The sequence below is a fragment of the Petaurus breviceps genome, unplaced genomic scaffold (genome assembly GCF_028583685.1).
Source record: "Petaurus breviceps papuanus isolate PSGF00001 unplaced genomic scaffold, PetGlider_PUasm1.0 181, whole genome shotgun sequence".
NCBI classification, from domain to species: Eukaryota; Metazoa; Chordata; class Mammalia; order Diprotodontia; family Petauridae; genus Petaurus; species Petaurus breviceps.
Genome location: NW_027185784.1, coordinates 10,359,151 through 10,379,351, shown reverse-complemented (window position 1 = coordinate 10,379,351; position 20,201 = coordinate 10,359,151). Strand labels below are relative to the sequence as shown.

At 38.8% G+C, this 20,201-nt stretch overlaps 2 pseudogenes; both read left to right on the top strand.

The window, feature by feature from the left end:
- Positions 1–5,517: 5,517 nt before the first annotated feature.
- LOC138160561 (actin, cytoplasmic 1-like) lies at positions 5,518–7,396 on the top strand (annotated as a pseudogene).
- A 398-nt stretch (positions 7,397–7,794) lies between these two features.
- On the top strand, positions 7,795–8,584 carry LOC138160442 (high mobility group protein B3 pseudogene; annotated as a pseudogene).
- The last annotated feature ends 11,617 nt before the right edge of the window (positions 8,585–20,201 follow it).

The following is a 20,201-nucleotide window of genomic DNA, read 5'->3' as shown; positions in this document are numbered from 1 at the left end:
TCCTCCTCCTCCTCCTCCTCCTCCTCCTCCTTCTTTCTTCATCTAGACCTGTTAATTCATTAGTACAGGGACCTCTTCGTGGGGAAGTTCCTCCACTGATACAGACTGACCACATAGCTAGTTTGTCAGAGGTGGAACCTGAACCCAAGTCTTCCTGACTCTAAGGTTAGCTTTCTGTCCACTACACTATTCAACCTTACAGATATTATTAACCCAATTTTACAGATGAGGTAACCAAGGCTCATAGAGTTTAAGTGATTTGCCTGGGGTAACATGGCTACTAAAGGCAGATTTTGAACTGAGGTCTTCCTAACTCCAATGCCAGCACTCTTTCCGCATCACCATAACTCAGGTATTCCCCCCTTTCTATCCCTCCACCCCCATGGAGGTGGCATAATAGATAGAACACTGGGCTGGGAATCAGGAAGGCCTGAGTTCAAATTAACCTCAGATATTTGCTACCTGTATGACCCTGTGCAAGTTACCCTGTTTACCTTAGTTTCCTGAACTATAAAACGAGGTAAAATAAGACCCACCTCCCAGGACTTAGAAAATATGTCTTTCCTTCCTCCCTCCTCCCTCTTTCTTTCCTTCCTCCTTCTCTTCCTTCCTCCTTCCTTCCTTTCTTCCTTCGTTCCTCCTTCCTCCTTCATTCATTCGTTCGTTCATTCGTTCGTTCCTTCCTTCTTTCCTTCCTTCCTTCCTTGCTTTCTGTCCTGTCTTCTTGAGTCATTTGGATAATTGCATTGATTTATTTTAGCCTAACTTGTATTCCAGGTTTTTACTCACCCTCTCACCATCAGTGAGAACATAAAGACAGTGGAACATTCGATGAACTGGCACCTCATGACATTGCTTTTGTTTTTTGTGGTCTCTGACATTAGCACATTATGATCTGCCCTGATGGTGAAACAGGGAGGTAGCTCATGGGCTCACACACCCAAAGAATGTTAGAGCTGGAAAAGGCTTTAGAGGTCACCCATTCCAAGCCCCTCAGTCTATGCATGAGGAAATGGTCACACAGATAGAAAGTGACAAAGCTTTAATGACATCATCTTTGGGTCAGAGTAGCTCTTAAGTGTTTTTCCCAATATATTGAGACCAAATTTCCTGCCATCAAGATTCCATCTATTTTAAAATTGCACAATGACCAGTGCTCCCTATTTCATTCATCAAGATTGAAAATCAATTTGTGTTCTACTTCTACTTCTTGCTGAGTCCTAACAAGGGCCTTTTTGCACTCAAGGCAAACATAAGAAACCATGCATACCTGGGGTCAAATGGGGTGAAATGTAGCCTTCATTGACTAATGACAGGGAAAACAGAAGGGGAGGGGAAGGAAAGGGAGGGGGAGAATCAGGATACAGCAGAGGAGGAGCTCACCCTAATTCACCATCTGCTAGCTTCTTATTTTAACTAATCATTTTTTTTTCTAGTCAGAAAATGAATTCTGTTCTTTTTTTATTGAAAAGACTGCAAGGGATGTCATTGCTTCCTAAATTTGATGCTCTAGAGCAAGGCCTTGCTTACCCAGCCCTTGTTACAGTCATGGTTTTCTTTCAATCTGGTATGACTTTCATGACAGTACTCTGACTGTGCTTTTGCTATGTGTCTGATGGCTCCTCGGTTTCAGAAGTGTGTACATACTGTAGGACTCTGTCCTAGGTGCTTTTTCTTTTCTCCCTACTGGTGATCTCATCAGCTACCCTAGATTCTGTTGTTCTCTCTATGCCCACAACTTTCAAATGTACCTATACAGCTCTCTTTTCTCTCTTGAGTCTAGTCCTATATCCTCAACTGCCTTTGGTTATCTTTACTTGGATGTCCCTTAGGCATCTCAAACTCAAAATTTCCCAAATAGAACTTCTAAACCTCTCTCTTCCTCCTAGCCTCATTATTTCTGCTGAGGGTAGTTCACAAACTAGGAGTCATTCTAAACTCTTCATTCTCATTCACTCATTCCCCACACTCCATCCAATCAGTTACCAAGTCTTGCTAAACTGTTTTTACAGCTTTTATCTATCACTTTCTTGCCTTTCATCCCCTAACTACCCTAATTCAGGCCTTTGTCACCAGTCCACTGGATGATTGCAGTCACCTCTTAACTAGTCTCCCTGAATCCATCTCTCTCTGATGTATCCTCCACACCCTACCAATTACTTTGTAATTACTTTGTGTGGTTTTCATTACATTGTCTCTCCTTGGTAAAGTCTAAGGTCCTTCAGATCGAGAACTTGTTTCACTCTTGTCTTTAACACCTAGACCAGTGTCTGACACATAGGCATTTAGAAATGTATAAAAATACATACTCTCAATTTGTCCTGAAATGCAACATTTAGTTACTTTGCTGGAAACGCTGCTGCTTTTAAGGTGTTTGGGAGGGTGGATCATTTGATTATCAGTCTTTTGGGTACTGGTGGTAAGGGAAGCTAACATAGTTGGACAGATTTCTTTTTTTTTTTAATATAAAAAAGTCTGCAAATTCCATGGAGGGAAGGTGCCTTATATTCAAAGAACTGTGTTGTTGCTATTATTTCTTGGTTTTGATTCCTGTAGAGGCGAGTCTGAAAAACAGCCAAGAAGATATGTTTTCCAAGAAAAGACTTTTGAAGATGATGAGAAAACAGATTCTTCTAATTTTTCTTATCAACACCTAGCAGTGGGGCATCAATTTTCTTCCAAGGACAGAAAAAAAGAGACTCCTGAATACATTTCAGTTTTTTCTTTCAACACTTAAAATGGAATGTGCACATAATTTAAATGAGCCAAGAGCTGTTAATTATTCTGGCATGTTTTCAGTTACTTTTGTATTACTTCCCTCTCTAACATAAACATTAGAAACCTTCCTAATTGTCAGAAATAGTATTTAATAGATGGCTTTTCTTTCAACATCATCTGCCTGTTTAAACATTGGGTATAAAGTGATTGTTTAGAATATTTTTTTTCTGAAAATAATGTACCATTTCATGTTGGGGTTTTTCCCCCTGTCCTTGTTTAAAGATCAAATTAAGATGCTAATTAAACTATTCATTTACAAGCATGAGGGAAAGAATTACCCACTGTGTATCTAGAAGAAATGAATTGCCTCATGTGAATCCAGATGAAGTAAAACTGGTCTCAAGACATATTCATGAAACATGGTAGCGGGATGTATAGTGTAAAAATCAATGTCCAACATTACTTGTTAATCCTTTCCCAGTAACTACCTTTATTTATGCCAGCTCTGACAATGTTCTTGCCAGCGGGGTTCTCTTTAGAGTCTGACTAATAAATAGAAGAAAGTTTGCGGCCTCCTTTATATTTCTTCATGTACATTCTCCCCCTTCCCCATCCCCCCCATGTTACTCAGTCTTAGTAAATATTCCTTTCTTTCATAGACTTCAAAAGCTCTGCTCCTTCCTACAGTACAGGCTTTTCTAGTTCTTTTATCCTGAGCAATGGATTTCCCATGTAATTTTTTTAGGATGTTTGTGGGCACTAAGGTGATCATGTAGCTGTGATCATGTAGCTTAATGCCAAATAGGGACCAGAATCCAACCTTCTTCCTTGCCTCAGAATTGGTTTAAAGAAGGCAAAACCTGGTTCCAAGACACGGAGTTAGGATAAACATTGTTAAAAAGAAGAAAATTGTTGAATGAAGTTTAAGCTATAGTCTCTCTAGCAATCTTTGGTTAGCTTGGCTGATGGGAGAGATGGAAATAATATCCCTTATCTCTGAATTGTTGTTATTGTAATTTTGCTTTTCATTCTTGATTATATTAGTCATACTCTACTTTGTACCCTAATGTGTCTTATCTCCCTTACTAGATGACAGGCTCTGTGAGGGCAGGGACTGTGGACTGTGTCTGACCCTCCATAGTCCCTTTCTCACAGAAGACATTGAATATGTTGTTGTTGTTGTTGAATTCAATTGAAATACACAATCTACAAAGAATTCTCCAAACCTATTTTAGTAATTAGAATCTGCCTATCTCCTCACCCAAATTTCACAGGTACAAGGGCTTTTCTGGAATAGACATAGGTGACTGGCATTTAAGTTCTGCAACAAGAAGAGGTTTTAAAAAGAAAGCAAGAGAGGATTCTGGGAAGATGGTGGAACAAGTCGGGAAATTACCTGATTCTCCCAAATCTCTTCCCCTGCCCCCCCAATTTAAAATAAGTGGCAGAAATAATCAAAGTTGGGGTAAAGCAGGAGTCTAGCCTAAGGCAGCTTGGGACAATGCTAGGAAATACTTGACCTCCTTCTGTAGTGATTTGGCCTGACTGAAGTGTGTATACCTCTGGGCAGGTATCCCTGAATCAACACATAACAAGCCCCAGAGGCAGCTGTGTCTGCTGGCAGCTTCAGAAACTTTTGCCCCACAGACAGTAAGGGAGTCAGACATCTGAATAGGGGAAGATTGAAGGAACCTCTGTTGTTAGAGGATGCCAGGCCCGTTCATGCTGACTAGATGTGCTCCTGGTCTGTGGCTGCAGCAGAGGAGACTAGTGAGTATGGGTCACAGAGGGTAGGGCCCTGCTGGCTGTGGGTACTTGCAGGAGAGCAGACTTCCTAGTTTTGGTGCCAGGGCAGAGGGAGGAGCTGGAGCTTGTTGCCACAGGAGCGAGTAAGAGACTTTGTGGTGACAGTGTTGCTGGGGTCCCTGATTGAGGCTTGGGGACATAGAGATCTGAGATCAGAAAACAATTTCACAAAAACTTGAAGCTTGAGACATTTTCCTCTATATCTTGGGACAAAAGCCCAACTCTAACACAAAGTTAACAGCCAAAAAATAAGCCACTTTAAAAAAAGAGTAAGCAAAAGAGAAAGAACCCAACAATAGATAGCCATTGTGGTGATAGAGAAGATCTGGGTTCAAACTCAGAAGAGTTTGATAGTGAAGTTAAAACAACTACTTCTGTTTCAAAGAAAAATGTCATATGGTCACAAACCCAAAAATGGTTCTTGGAAGAGCTTAAAAAGGACTTTTAAAATCAAATAAAAGATGTTTAGAAAAAAATTAGAAAAAATAGAGCAATGCAAGAAAATCAAGAAAATTATGAAAAGAGAGTAAATTACTTAGAAAAAGAGATCCAAAAATGTATAAAAGAAAATAAGTCTTTAAAATATAGAATTGGGGAAAAGGAAGCTAAAGATTTCATAAGACACCAAGAAAACAAAACCAAAAGAATAAAAAAAAGAGAGAGAATCTTTAAAATCTCATTAGAAAAACTGACTAGAAGAATAGATTGAGAAACAGTATAAGAATTGTTGAACTACCTGAAAGTTATGATAAAAAATTGTTATAATGATATCAATAGATGTAGAAAAAGCTTTTGACAAAATACAACACGTATTCTCATTAAAAACACTTGAAAACATAGGTATAAGTGGATTTTTCCTTAAAACAATAAGAAGCATCTACCTAAAACCATCAGCAAGCATTATTTTTAATGGAGATAAGTTAGAAGCCTTCCCAATAAGATCAGAAATAAAACAAGGATATCCATTAACACCAATATTATCTAATATTGTATTAGAAGTACTAGTAAAAGAGCTGTGAGCTCTTCCACCCAGCGTGTACTTGCCTCCCCCCTGCCTCCAGGTGTGGCACCACCTCCTCTCTTCTCTTGAGAGTTTAAACTTGCCACTTCAAAGTTCGCCATGGATGATGATATTGCTGCTCTCGTTGTTGACAATGGCTCTGGAATGTGCAAAGCTGGCTTTGCAGGAGATGATGCCCCTTGGGCTGTCTTCCCTTCCATTGTTGGGCACCCCAGACATCAGGGTGTGATGGTGGGTATGGGCCAGAAAGACAGCTATGTGGGGGATGAGGCCTAGAGCAAGAGAGGTATTCTGACCCTGATGTACCCCACTGACCATGGTATTGTCACCAACTGGGATGACATGGAGAAGATCTGGCATCATACTTTCTACAACGAGCTCCATGTGGCCCCTGAGGAGTACTCTGTGCTGCCCCTGAACCCCAAAGCCAACAGAGAAAAGATGACTCAGATTATGTTTGAGACCTTCAATACCCCAGCCATGTACATTGCCATCCAGGCTGTGCTGTCCCTATATGCCTCTGGTAGTACCACTGGTATTGTGATGGACTCAGGTGATGGTGTGACCCACACCATGCCCATCTATGAAGGTTATGCCCTCCCCCATGCCATCCTCTGTCTGGATCTGGCTGGCCATGATCTGATGGACTACCTCATGAAGGTAGTCCATCACCACTATAGCTGAGAGGGAAATCGTGAGTGACATCAAGGAGAAGCTGTGTTATGTCGCCGTAGACTTTGAGCAGGAGATGGCCACCGCTGCATCCAGCTCCTCTCTGGAAAAGAGCTATGAGCTCCCTGATGGTCAGGTTATCACCATTGGCAATGAGAGGTTTCGGTGCCCAGAAGCTCTCTTCCAACCATCTTTCTTAGGTATGGAATCCTGTGGAATCCATGAAACTACCTTCAACTCAATCATGAAGTGTGATGTTGACATCCGTAAGGATTTGTATGCCAACACCGCGTTGTCAGGTGGTACCACCACGTACCCAGGCATTGCTGACAGGATGCAGAAGATTACAGCCCTAGCTCCCAGCACAATGAAAATCAAGATCATTGCCCCGCCTGAGCACAAATACTCTGTCTGGATTGGAGGCTCCATCCTGGTGTCTCTCTCCACCTTCCAGCAGATGTGGATCAGCAAGCAGGAGTATGATGAATCTGGGCCCTCCATTGTCCACCGCAAATGCTTCTAAATGGACTGTTTGTGTTGTTTTTTAATTTTTTATTTTTTGTCAAAGGGTGTGACATGATGACATGATAATTGCCCCAAAAAAGAGATGAGATTGGCATGGCTTTATTTGTTTGTGTTTGTGTGTGTGTGTGTGTGTGTGTTTTTGGCGCTTGACTCAGGATTTAAAAACTGGAACTGTGAAGGTGATGAGCAGTCTAGGTATGTTGGAGGCAAACATCCCCAAAGTTCTCCAGGGCATCTTCAGGACTCTGATTGTACATTTGTTTTTTTTAATAGTCATTCCAAATACCATCTAATGCATTGTGACAGTTACAGGCCTCTGTGAAGGCTGTCGAGGAGCGATGTAACAGATCCTGAGGGAGAGGGGGTGGGGGGAGGTATTAGTATGGCTTTAAGTGTAAATTATGTAATCCTTAAAAAAAAACTTTTTGTATCTTTCACCTTAATACTTGTTCCTTTTTTTTTTTAATTGTCAGCCATATGGAATGGCTCCCTAAATTCCCTCCCTGCCCCCAACATAGATGTGAATAAGGACTTTTCTAGTCTCCCTTCAAGTTTTGAGATTGATGCCAGTACTTGGGGGAGGAGAGGAGCTTTACCTGTACACTGACTTAAGACCAGTTCAAATAAAAGTGCACACGTTAAAGAAAAAAAAAAGTGCTAGTAAAAGGGGCGGCTAGGTGGTGCAGTGAATAGAGCACCGGCCCTGGAGTCAGGAGGACCTGAGTTCAAATTTTACCTCAGACACAACACACACACACACACACACACACAAAACCTAGCCATGTGACCTTGGGCAAGTCACTTAACCCCAATTGCCCTCCAAAAAGTAAAAATAAATAAATAAATAAAACAACTGCATTAAAAAAAAAGAATTATTTTAAAAAAAGAAGTGCTAGTAAAATCATTAAGAAAAGAAAAAGAAAGGCTACTCTCCTGGTCAGCTAGCCTGAGGTTGGGGGAGTGCTTAGCTGAGCGTCGTGCCCTGCCCTGCCCAGACTGAACAATACAGAGTTCACCATGACTAAAGGTGACCCCAAGAAACCACCTTCTTTGTGCAAACTTCCTGGGAAGAACATAAGAAGAAGAATCCAGAGGTTCCTGTTAACTTTGCAGAGTTTTCTAAAAAGTGTTTGGAGAGGTGGAAGACTATGTCAGGGAAAGAGAAGTCCAAGTTTGATGAGATGGCCAAATTGATAAGGTACAATATGATAGAGAAATGGAAGACTATGGACCAGAAGAGGGTGGCAAAAAGAAGAAGGATCCTAATGCACCTAAATGGCCACTGTCCGGCTTCTTCCTGTTCTGTTCAGAATTTCATTCAAGTCTACAAACCTTGGCATATCCATTGGAGATGTGGCAAAGAAACTTGGCGAAATATGGAACAATCTGAGTAACAATGAGAAGCAATCTTATAATAATAAGGCAGCCAAACTGAAGGAGAAATACGAGAAGGATGTTGCAGATTTAAGTCGAAAGGGAAGTTCGATGGGGCAAAGGGGGCGGCTAAAACTGCCCGGAAAATGGTAGAGAAGGAAGATGAGGAAGACAAGGAGGAGGATGATGATGAAGAAGATGATGAATGAAACTGTACCATATTCTGTCTCCATGTGAATACCATAGAGTAGGGGAAACACCTTTAAATGAAACACCTCTCTTTTGTGGTGTCGATTACCCTCATTAGGTTTAATTGGCTTCTGATCACATAGCTTCTCAAAAGTGCTTCTAGATAGACATTGTAACTGGTTTACATGAAGTGGCTACGGGTATCTCTTAGCACCCAGAAACTGTATCAAAGTTGTACATAATTCCAAACATTTTTAAAAATTAAAAAAAAGAAAAGAAAAAGAAGTAGAAGGATTCAGAATGGGCAACAAGATAGTAAAAGTATCTTTTTTTGCAGATGATATACTTGGAAAATCCTAGAGATTCAGCTAAAAAGTTGGTTGAAACAATAATTTTAGTTAAGTAGTAGAATATAAACTAAACCCACATAAATCATCAGCATTTCTATATATCACCAACAAAACCCTGCAAGAAGAGGTGGTAAGAGATATCTCATTTAAAATAACTGTAGGCAATATACAATTCATTGGGAGTATACCTACCAAGAGAAACCCAGAAACTACATGAATATAATTATAAAGTACTTTTTATACAAATAAAGTCAGATTTAAATAACTGGAGAAATATTAATTATTCATGGATGGGAGAAGCCAAATATAATAAAAATTACATTCTACCCAAACTAAACTACTTTTTCAAAGCCATCCCAATTAAATTACCAAAAAAATTTTATTGAGCTAGGAAAAATAATAACAAAATTCATTTCGATGAACAAAAGGTCAAGAATATCAAAAGAATTAATGAAAAAAATGTAAAGGAAGGAGGTTTAACAGTACCAGATTTTAAACTATATTTTAAGGCAGTAATCATCCAAACTAGTACTTTAAGAAATAGAAAGGTGGATCAGTATAACAGAGTAGACATACAATACACAGTAGCAAATAATTATAGTAACCTTCTGTTTGATTAATGTAAAGATTTAAGCTTTGGGGATGAGAATATACTAACTGATAAAAATTGTTGGGAAACTAGAAAGCAGTCTGGCAGAAATTGGGTATAGACCAATATGTCACACTATTTACCAAGATAAGTTAAAAATAACTAGAAATAAAGGGAGATATCATAAGAAAATCAGAAGAACATGGAACATATTACCTATCAGACTTATGGATAGGAGAAGAATTTATAAATAACCAAGAGATAGCATTGTGAGATGTAAAATGGATAATTTTGATTACATTAAATTAAAGAGTTTTTATATAAATAAAACTAATGTAGCCAAGATTAGAAGGAAGGCAGAAAATTGGGTAAACATTTTTATAGATAGTTTCTTGGATAAAGGTTTCAATTTTCAAATATTTATAGAGAACTTTGTCATATTTATAAGAATATGAGTCATTCACCAATTGATAAACATCAAAGGATATGTCAGGTAGTTTTTTATGAAGAAATCAAAACTATATATAGTCATATGAAAAACATAATTATTGATTAGAGAAATGCACATTGAAACAACTTTGAGATACCATCTCACACCAATTAGATTGACTAAAATGATAGAAGGTGGAATGACAAATGTTGGAGGGGATGTGGAAAATTTGGGACAGCAATACACTATTGGTGGAACTGTGAACTGATACAACCATTTGGAAGAGCAATCTGGAACTATGCCCAAAGGTGTGTTTCCCAAGGTGATCAGGGGAAAAAGGAAAAGAGCCTATATGTTCTAAATATTTATAGCAGCTCTCTTTCTGGTGGGAAAGCACTGGAAATTGAGGGGATGCCCACCAGTTGGGTGAATGGATAAACAAGTCGTGCTATATGATTGTGATGGAATACTATCATACTGTAAGAAATGATGAACTAGTTGATTTTAGAAAAAGGTCATGACTTGCATGAAATAATAAAGAGTGAAGTGAGCAGAATATATATATACGCACATATATATACACATATACATATATACATACACACATATATCTTTGTGGCAAATGGTAGCTTTCTTTGGTGTGAGGTGGGGAGGGAGTTCAGAATTTAAAATATAACAAAAAATAAATTGAATTTTATTAAAAAAGGAAAGCAAGGCAGCAGATGAAAAAAAAAACCCTAGCTAGATCAAGAGACTGAGAGATATGGAAAGAAATGGTGGAGAGATGATTCCTGGAGACTGGAAGAAACTTGTTATTAGTCTCTTGAGCCTCTGGTTTCAAAGGAGCAGTACTTTCCAGAGATGGGGCTATAAATTAGAGTCAGTGGAAAAAAGAAACAACAATCTCTACAATACAGACATTTCTTGCTTTATGTAAGTAGACCATTCTGCAGACCTCTACCTAAAGAGATTTTTATGTAATGCAAATTTGCCCACCAAATTGGGGAAGGAAGAGAGTGAAGGTGGCAGGAAGGGGGCCTAGAGAGGAGGCTGGCACATGGTTCAAGGACACATGGGGGCTGACAACAGAGAAACAAGAAGAGGAGGAGGAACACGCAGGAGTAGGGGAGCAGACACATTGCGGCCTGACAGAGGAGGGGACAGGCATAGGTAGTATCCAAGGGCTAACAGACCCTCAGGCAGGATATGTAGTTGAGTAGCAGAGCAGAGGTCTCCTCTCTCACTGCTGCAGGTCTCAAGCCATGCCATCACTCTGGTGGTGGTGGTGGTGGTAGTGGTGGTAGTCTCTCTGGACCTCCATTGTGGTGCTTTCAATTGGAGGGATTTATTTTATTTTATTTGGAAGGGTGTGAGAGTGGGAGGTGAGTCAAGTGGCAGGAGTGGTGGGGGGGAGAGACAGAGAGAGAGACAGAAAGAGGGAGGGAGGGAGGGAGGGAGGGAGGGAGAGAGACAGAGAGACAGAGACAGAGAGAGAGAGACAGAGACAGAGAGAGACAGAGAGAGACAGAGAGAGAGACAGAGAGAGAGAGAGACAGAAAGAGGGAGGGAGGGAGGCAGGGAGGGAGAGAGAGACAGAGAGACAGAGAGAGACAGAGAGAGCAAGAGAGCACATAATACTTTACAGTAAAGTTGACATAGTGTCTCGTTGGAATGGTGATTTCTTTCAGAATTTTTTACATTAATTTGAATTGGCCTAATGCAAATCACATATAGAGAGAATGGTTGTATTTCAAAGTCCCTATCAAGACAAGAGCCATCTCCTTGGGACATTGTGACTGCCACATTTTTGTAGTGAGATACAATGATCTTCAGGCATCTTGTTCATCTGAAGACCAAAACTCTGATTACCCCTTTTACCATTTCCTAGATCAATGCAGATGTGTGAGATGTGTGATCTGCCAGAGGGCAGGAATACAGGTGGTTCAGCACCTGCTCAGTGCAATAGCTATTTGTGTTTCTTGTCTCTATTTGGGGATTTCTTTTACGAGGTGATAAGCTGATTCTTCCTGTTTTCATGTTGCCCTCTGGTTCTCATAGATCTTGGCAGTTTCCACTTATGATTTTTAAAAATATGATACCCAGACTTTTCTTTCCTTTTTTTTTATCATGATTTTAATGTAGTTCAGATCAGTTATTTTGAATGGTAAAAAATCTTATATTTTCACCTTTTTTTCAATCCTGATTTTGTTCTAATATTTTTTAGTATCTTAAGACAATAAGGTCATAGTTTACATTCACAGTCTCTAATAATCATCCTATCTTTTCCTTAAATGCCCTACAATGGCCAAATGCTATCTCTGCTTGTGGAAAATCATGGTCCAATCCTTTCCTTCCTGGTTCTCTGCAGCTCTACTACTTTGCCTTCATTACTGAGCTCATACTCAACTTGAGATGGACAAATTGTTTGTGATCAGGGTCCATCCCATGAGTTAGTGAACATTTATTAAGTGCCTACTGTGCACCAGGCATTGTACTACGTTTCTTGCTTCTTCTTACTCTGTCATGCCTAGCACACTGGTTGGTAAGTACTTATGGACTGCTTTCCAATACTAGGTGTGCTTAAAGTTTGGATGGGGTGGGTTGAAACCTATACACATATGCTAATGTACTGCTTGTTCTTACAGATAATTTTTCTGCCTTGACTGTTCTTGGATCACATAATCCTCTGCTGGTGACTCCATAACTGCACCCATAGCAACAGATTATAAATATGAGAAAAAAAGATAATGCTGCCTCCTTATTTTTAAAAAAGATAAATTACGAGAAGCCTTATAATTTACAAAATTAGAGAAAAATGAATTAACTGAGCAAAAGAAAAACTCCATTGTTGGGGGAGAAAAGGATGAATAATTTATAATAGTATTAATAATATTATTATACTTCAGAATGATTAAATTAGTCAGGCAGGTCTAGGGACTCAACAATTAGCAATGGGATAAATTTCAGAAAATGTACCCCAAATCCATGTAGGTCCACCTTGGAGATCTTTATTGCCTTCATTATCATGGCTTTGCATTGAACTTACAATGAACCTTTATTTGAGAGTAACCTAATATGACTTTCTTTGAGAAAGTTAAAAGTAGAGAAGAATTCCTCATGTTGAGTTGTGATCAAATAAGCCTCATACTCACCATGATGCAAACTTCCCTTGGGAAGCAGGTACAGAATTTAAGGGAAAACCTCCACAAAACTGAAAGCTATTAGATGTAGTGAGTACTCTGACCTCATTTTCCCAGAGCAAATATAGTTGAATCACCCTGTCAGGGTTCTAGAAGTACCTTTATGGGGTTAGAACGTCTCTTCCCTAATGCTATTGGATTAAACCTCTAATTTAGTGTTCCCGTTCCATTAGTAGCTACCAACTAGTGTCCCAGGTGAATCCAACCAATCAACATGAACTAATTCTTACAAAGGGATATTTACTTTAAAGATATAGTAAAAACAATAGTACAAATATGCCTTATCTTCCCCAACACCTTGGGACACACTTTCTCCATACCACCTTAGTCTCTGGGGAGTGTGGGCTCAGATACAATTCCATTTCTACATATCAATGATCCCACCAAGTTCATGTCCAAATAAAACCTCCTACTTCTGGATGAGTCCTCATCCCTGCTACCACTTTGCTGTCCTCCTGTTACTCCTTGAGATGTTAAAGCTAGACTTGCTGGCTGCAAACCATGACACAGGGTCCTCTTATGGACTTCCTTTTGGCTTACTCTCCTATCTTTTAAAACTCATGTGGTTGTAGTATCTAATGTCCTTCACTTTAAACCGGAGAACAAACTTTGAAGCAAAGGACCCAGGTCCATGTTCACAGGCTTCACATCAGTATCTGACTGGAGGTTCTTTTTTCATTGGATTATGAGTCAGGGAGAAAACATCACATGAAGAGGAGAGGCCAAGGCTCCAGGTATCCAGTACGTTTTGAATATACCTTCAGTTCCCAGCTACACAGCCAGTCAAAGATATTCCTGTTCACCACATGTTCAGCAGAGCAGAGCCAGGTACAGATCATCTGCATATAGTCCAAATAACTCCAAGGAACTTCTGTTATACATTATCAAGATTGTCTTTGAAGCAGGCTGCCCAGTCACTTCTACATGGGGAACTGCATTAGCAGCACTCTGCAAATGCTCATAAGAATTGAATTTAATGGCCAGTCATTTGGAATAGAGACGTTTCCTCCCTATTGTGTTTATGGAAAGCAATGCACAAGGGTAAGAAAGCTGAAAACATACTATCTACTAGTGACTGTAAGCCATCTGTGTTTCCTCTACAAGTTCATCACTAGTTGAAGTTAGGGATTTCAGATAGGGACAGCTAAGACTGGAGTATGAAAGGGAAAAAGGGACAATATCTTTAAAATTGTCTTGCTCCTGATTTGATGGTGTAGAAACATAGGTCTTCTACCCATGTGTGATATATTGGAAGGAAGGCACAATAAATTGGGATTCAAGAGACTTGACTTAGAGTCCTGGTTTTGTCATTAGCTAGCAGTGTGGACAGATAAGTAATTTTGTCTCTATCATATCCAAGTGCCTCATCTATAAAATAAGAGATTTGGGCTAGATTATATTTGGAGTTTCTTCTATGTCTAAAATTCTATGATTCTTTTTAGAATAGTATATTTTTTTCTAATTTCATGTAAAGACAAGTTTTAACATTGATTTAAAAATTTGGAGTTCCAAATTTTCTCCCTCCCCCTTCACCTCCCTAATGTCATGAAAGAAGAAATAGGCAAAAAGAAAAAAACAGACACAAAAATAAAAAGTGAAAATAGTCTGTTTTAGTCTGTATTCAGTCTCCATCAGTTCTTTCTCTGGATGTGAATAGCGACTTTCCTCATGAGACCTTTGTAATTGTCTTGGATCATCATATTGTTGGAAATAGCTAAGTCATTCATAGCTGATCATTATACAATGTTGCTGATATTGTGCACAACATTCTCCTGGTTCTGCTCACATCACTTTGCATCAGTTCATGTAAGTCTTTCCAGGTTTTTCTGAAGTCCACCTGCTCATCATTTCTTATGGAACAATAGTATTCCATTACATCCATATACCACAACTTGTTCAGCCATTCTCCAATTGATGGGCATCTCAATTTCTAATTGTTTGTGACCACAGAAAGAGATATTATAGACATTTTTGTACAAGTAGGTCCTTTCCCTCTCTTTTTGTATATCTTGGGATACAGACCTAGTAGTAGTATTGCTGGATCAAAGAGTATGCAGAGTTTGGTTGCCTTTTGGGCATAATTCCAACTTCCTCTCCAGAATTGTTGGATCAGTTCACAACTCCACCAACAATCCATTAGTGTCCCAATTTTCCCACATCCCCTTCAACATTTATCATTTTGATTCTCCATCATATTCACTAGTCTGATAGGTATAGGGTAGTACCTCAAAGTTGTTTTAATATTCATTTTTTTCTAATCATAGTGAAAATTCTGATTCTTTTAAAAATATTTATATATCTATTAAAATTTTATTTATTTTTAGTTTTCAACATTCACTTTTATAAGATTTTGAGTTCTAAATTTTCCTCCCTCTCTCTCCTCCTCCCTCCCCAAGACAGCATGCAATCTGATATAGGCTATACATGTACAATTATATTAAACATATTTCCACATCAGTCATGTTGTGAAAGAAGAATCAGAACAAAAGGGAAAAACCATGGGAAAGAAAAAATAAACAAATGAAAAAAAGAGAATAGCATGCATTCAGACTCCATAGTTCTTTTTCTGGATGTGGATAGCATTTTCCTTCATGAGTATTTTGGAATTGTCTTAGATCATTGTTTTGCTGAGAAGAGCTAAATCTGTCAAAGTTGGTCATCACATAATGTTGCTGTTACTGTGTACAGTGTTCTTCTGGTACTTCTCACTTCACTCAGCATCAGTTCATGTAAGTATTTCCAGGTTTTTCTGAAATCCACCTGCTCATCATTTTTTATGGAACAATAGTATTCCATTACATTCATATACTACAACTTGTTCAGTCATTTCCTAGTTGATGGACATCCTCTCAATTTCCAATTATTTGCCAAAACAAAAAGAGCTGCTAAAAATATTTTTGTACAAATAGGTTCTTTTCTCTTAAAAAAATCTTGTTGGGATACAGATCTAATTGTGGTATCGCTGGATCAAAGAACATGCAGAATTTGGTTGCCCTTTGGGCATAGTTTCAAATTGATCTCTGGAAATGGCTAGATCAGTTCACAACTCCACCAACAATGCATTAATGTCCCAATTTTCCCATATCCCCTTCAACATTTATCATTTTCCCTTTCTGTCATATTAACCAAGTGTGATAGTAATGGCAATTCAAGATTCCCCTGTATTGGCTTGGTTTTCAAATTGATTGTGTTAAAACCCAGAGTTTGTTAATCCCACCTGTGGGATGGGCTTGTTGATGTGAAAAGAAAGTCCTGAACTGGGAGGAGCTGGTGACGTAGATTTGGAGAGACAAGAGAGAGGCGGAAGATTTTTTTTGGAAGCAGCACCTCGTGGAGAGAGAGAGAGAGACTAAGAGAATTGCTGGTGGCCGCTTTGAATTGCCCTGGACTTTTGAGACCTGCCCCCTGAGCTGCCAAGGACTGAGGAGACATGGCTGTTTTGCTGGTACTTTGTCTGTCTGTTTTGATGTTGTTTTGCCAGATTTGTCCACTGGTGAAAGACAGTCCTTTTGTTGAAGAAGTCCTGGAACCTGGCTGTTCGCTAAGAAGCCCTGAGACTGTCCTGCAGACAGAGAGTGAATACTGTCCACTGGTGAGGGACAGTGCTGTTGTTGCAGGGGTCTGGAGACTGTCCTGCAGACAGAATGAATACTGTCCACTGGTGAAGGACAGTGCTGTTGTTGCAGGGGTCTGGGAGCCTTTCTGTTGGTTCAGAAGCCCTGAAGAAGGATTTTCTTGTTGTATGTTTACAGAAATCCTGGGAGAGGGCTTTGCTAATGTGTTCAGGGGTTCTAGGACTGTTCTACAGACAGAGGATAAATTCATGAAGGGACTGGCAATGTATCTTATGGCCTTGCTAAGCCTTGTCTCTCCAGGAACTAAGATTGCTGAGAACTTGCCTCATGTCAAGATGAAGAAAAGACCTCCATTTGGGTATTAAGTGCTGTGTTTAAACTTGATGTAACTCTGGGGTAGATTCAATTGTGATCTAGGGGTGGGGAACTTTTGACCTTATGTTTGGAAACTAATCTCCATTTGAGAAGAGGGGCTTTGTGGTGGACTAAATGAAGGTATAGCCTAGGGGTGGAGTAGTATTTAGAACAGGGACTTTGTAATTGATTGAATGATTGGAAGGTCCTAGGGTGGGGTAGTACTTGGAGATTATTTAATCACACTTAGTAAATGCTGTATTTTGAATGATGTCATGTTTTGATCTTCTCTGTTCTTGGTTTGTCACTGAATAAAATAGAGAGCACCTATGCTGGTATTCTGAACCTTGGGAAGTTGCCTTTCCTTGGCATTATATTACACCAAGCTAATAGGTGTAAGGTGGTACCTCAAAGCTGTTTTAATGTGCATTTTTTCTAATCAATAGTGAAAATTCTGTGATTATTAATAATTTTTTCAATTTTCAAATATTTCAAGTTCAGTGGGTAAAATGGGTGACTAGTTTTCAATGGGTAAGTGGGTTAAATGTAAAAAAAATGGTTGGGGAAATTTGTCATTATGACATAGATCTCCCACTTAAAGCCTCAAAGCCTCACCTGATGCTGTATCTCTAAGCCTTTTGATGCCTCCATCCCCCTTTCTTTGTCATACTTCCCTCTCTCTAGCTTCCTAGGATCTGGAGTTGAGAATATGGCTAGCAGTGTCATGCTCCTGCTCTTGTATTCAGTTATATTGTTGTCCTAACTTTCCCTCACTTCCCTGCTCAGGAAAGGTACTATTAAAATCCTTTCCTTCCTTGAGTTCTACCTACCCCAAATCCAATGCAATCCCAAGCCCTAGGGAAATGGAAAGTGGTTAATTTCTACAAAAAGCCCAGAGACCCTTAGATAAAAAGTAGAGAGGCTACTCTGTCAGAGAAGTAGATAAGGTACATAATGTAAAGAAGTAAGCAAATACAATGACCTAGTGTTTGATAAACTGGTTTTCCCCCAGTTATTTAGGGAAGAACTCACTATTTGACAAACATTGCTAGAAAAATTGAAAACAATTTGTCAGAAGTTGGTTATAGACCAACATCTCAAACCAAATAACAAGAAATTCTAAATGGATAACATGATTTACAAATAAAAGATTACACTCTGTGCAAATTACAGAAAGAAAAAAGATTACTTTTAATATCTATGGATAGAGGAAGAGGTCATGACTAAACAGCAATATCAAAAACAATAGAGCATAGAATGGATAATTTTGATTTTATAAAATTGAAAAGTTTTTGAACAAACAAATCTAGTGAAGCTAAAATTGGAAGGAAAGAAGGTAACTGGGGGAAAATCTTTGCAGTAAGTTGGGTTTTTTTTTTTAATTAAAGTCTCATATCTAAGGTATATAAGGTATTGATTTAAATTTATAGACTTAGGACTCTCCCCAGTAGATGACTGGTCAAAGGATATGAGCAAGCAATTTTCAAAGGAAGAAATCCAAGCTATCAATAACCATATAAAAAGATGTCCAAGTCACTAATAACTAGAGAAATGCAAATTAAAATAACTGAGGTTCTATCACCCACAAGATGGTAAAGATGATAAAACAAGAAAATGGCAAATTTTGAAGGTATGAAGGAAAAAAAGCACACTGTGCATTGTTTGTTGAACTGTGGATTGATCCAGCCATTCTGTAAAGCTTTTGTAGCTATGCCTCAAAAGTCACCAAACTGTGCATACTCTTTGAACTGGAAACTAAAGGAATCCCTGCCAAATGGAGAATGGCTAAACAAATCATGCCCTATGAATTTAATGGAATATCACTGTGGAGTAAGAAATGGATAGTTTCAGAGAAAGCTGGGAAGAGCTCTATTATTTGATGCAGATTAAATGAACAGAGCTATAAGAATAATTCACACATTAATAGTGCATTAATCTACCTCAAGAGAGAACTGATGAACTCCAAGGGTCAATTTAAGCATATTGTTTTTATTTTCTTTTTCTTCCAACATGGCTAATATAGAAATATGTTTTGTGTAACTCCACATGTATAATGGGCATCATCATATTGCTTGCTTTCTCAGTAGATGGTGGAGGGACTAAAAGGGGGGGGGGGCATCTGTATAGTCAAAACGATGGTTTTACCAAGTAGCAATGTATGGCTGTAAGAGTTGGACTACAAGGAAAAGTGATTTTCACAGAATCAATACTTCTGATTTGTTTTGCTGGAGAAGACTTTTGAGAGTTCCTTGGACAGCAGGAAGGTCAAATCAGTCAATATTTAAAGAAATTAACTCAGATTGTTCACTGGAAGATCAAATACTGAAGCTGAAGCTTAAATACTTTGGCCACATAGAGTGAGAAGACAGGACTTTTTGGAAAAGACCCTGGTGTTGGGAAAGATTGAAGGCTAAAAAAAAGGAATGGCAGAGGATGACATGGATAGATAGTGTCATGGAAAAAATGAAATATGAATTTGGACAGACTTTGAGAGATGGTGGAAGATAGAAGTGCCTGGTGGGCTATGGTCCATGGGGTCAATGGAAAGTTGGACACAAGTGAATGACTGAACAACAGCAATGTTAAAAATAAATAAAATTTTCAAATAACAACAGTGTTACAAAGAAAAATAACTTTTTTTAATTCAATTTTTAATAGAAAAATAACTTTTAAAGATGTTAGAACTTTGCATAATTCAGCAATGGACCACAAGTCCAGAGGCCTGAAGATGAATGATGCCACACATATCCTACCAGAGAGGGGATAAAAATTGGTAATGAGACATGCATTTTGGATATGGCCAATGTTGGAATTTGTTTTGTTAGATGATACATATTTATTGTGAAGGTTTTCTTTTTTATTGTTCTATTGCAGGGAGGACACTACAGGAAGAAATGATAATAATATTACTACTAGCAGTAGTAGTAACAGTTACAACAACAACAAAACAACTATATCACTTGAAAACAATGGCACTTCTGCAACTTCAGAAGTGTAAGTTTCCCTGGACATACAAGTTTCTCTGGTTGGTACTACTCTTATGTGTCCCCTGCCCACATGTGTTCTCTGTATGTGTGCTGTAATGATGGAATGGTAAACTGTGAGAGTATGTACTCCAAATGTACAAAGGGATGAGTGGGGTCTTTTCTTGACACTTTATTTGATACTCTTTATAATTAAATGCCTTTTGTGTTGAACTACTCTGTCTTCTGATTGGCTCAGAACAGTAAACATGGGATTGGAGTTTGATAAGTTGTGGTTTCAGGTGGGTGCTCCCCACAGAGCCCTCAAACCTGGGGTGGCTTTTTTTTGTGAGGGGATCTCCAGGTGCTACATATTATTACATCCATTTTTGGATAAAGAAATTGAATATCGGAAAGGTCAAGTGACTAATTCAG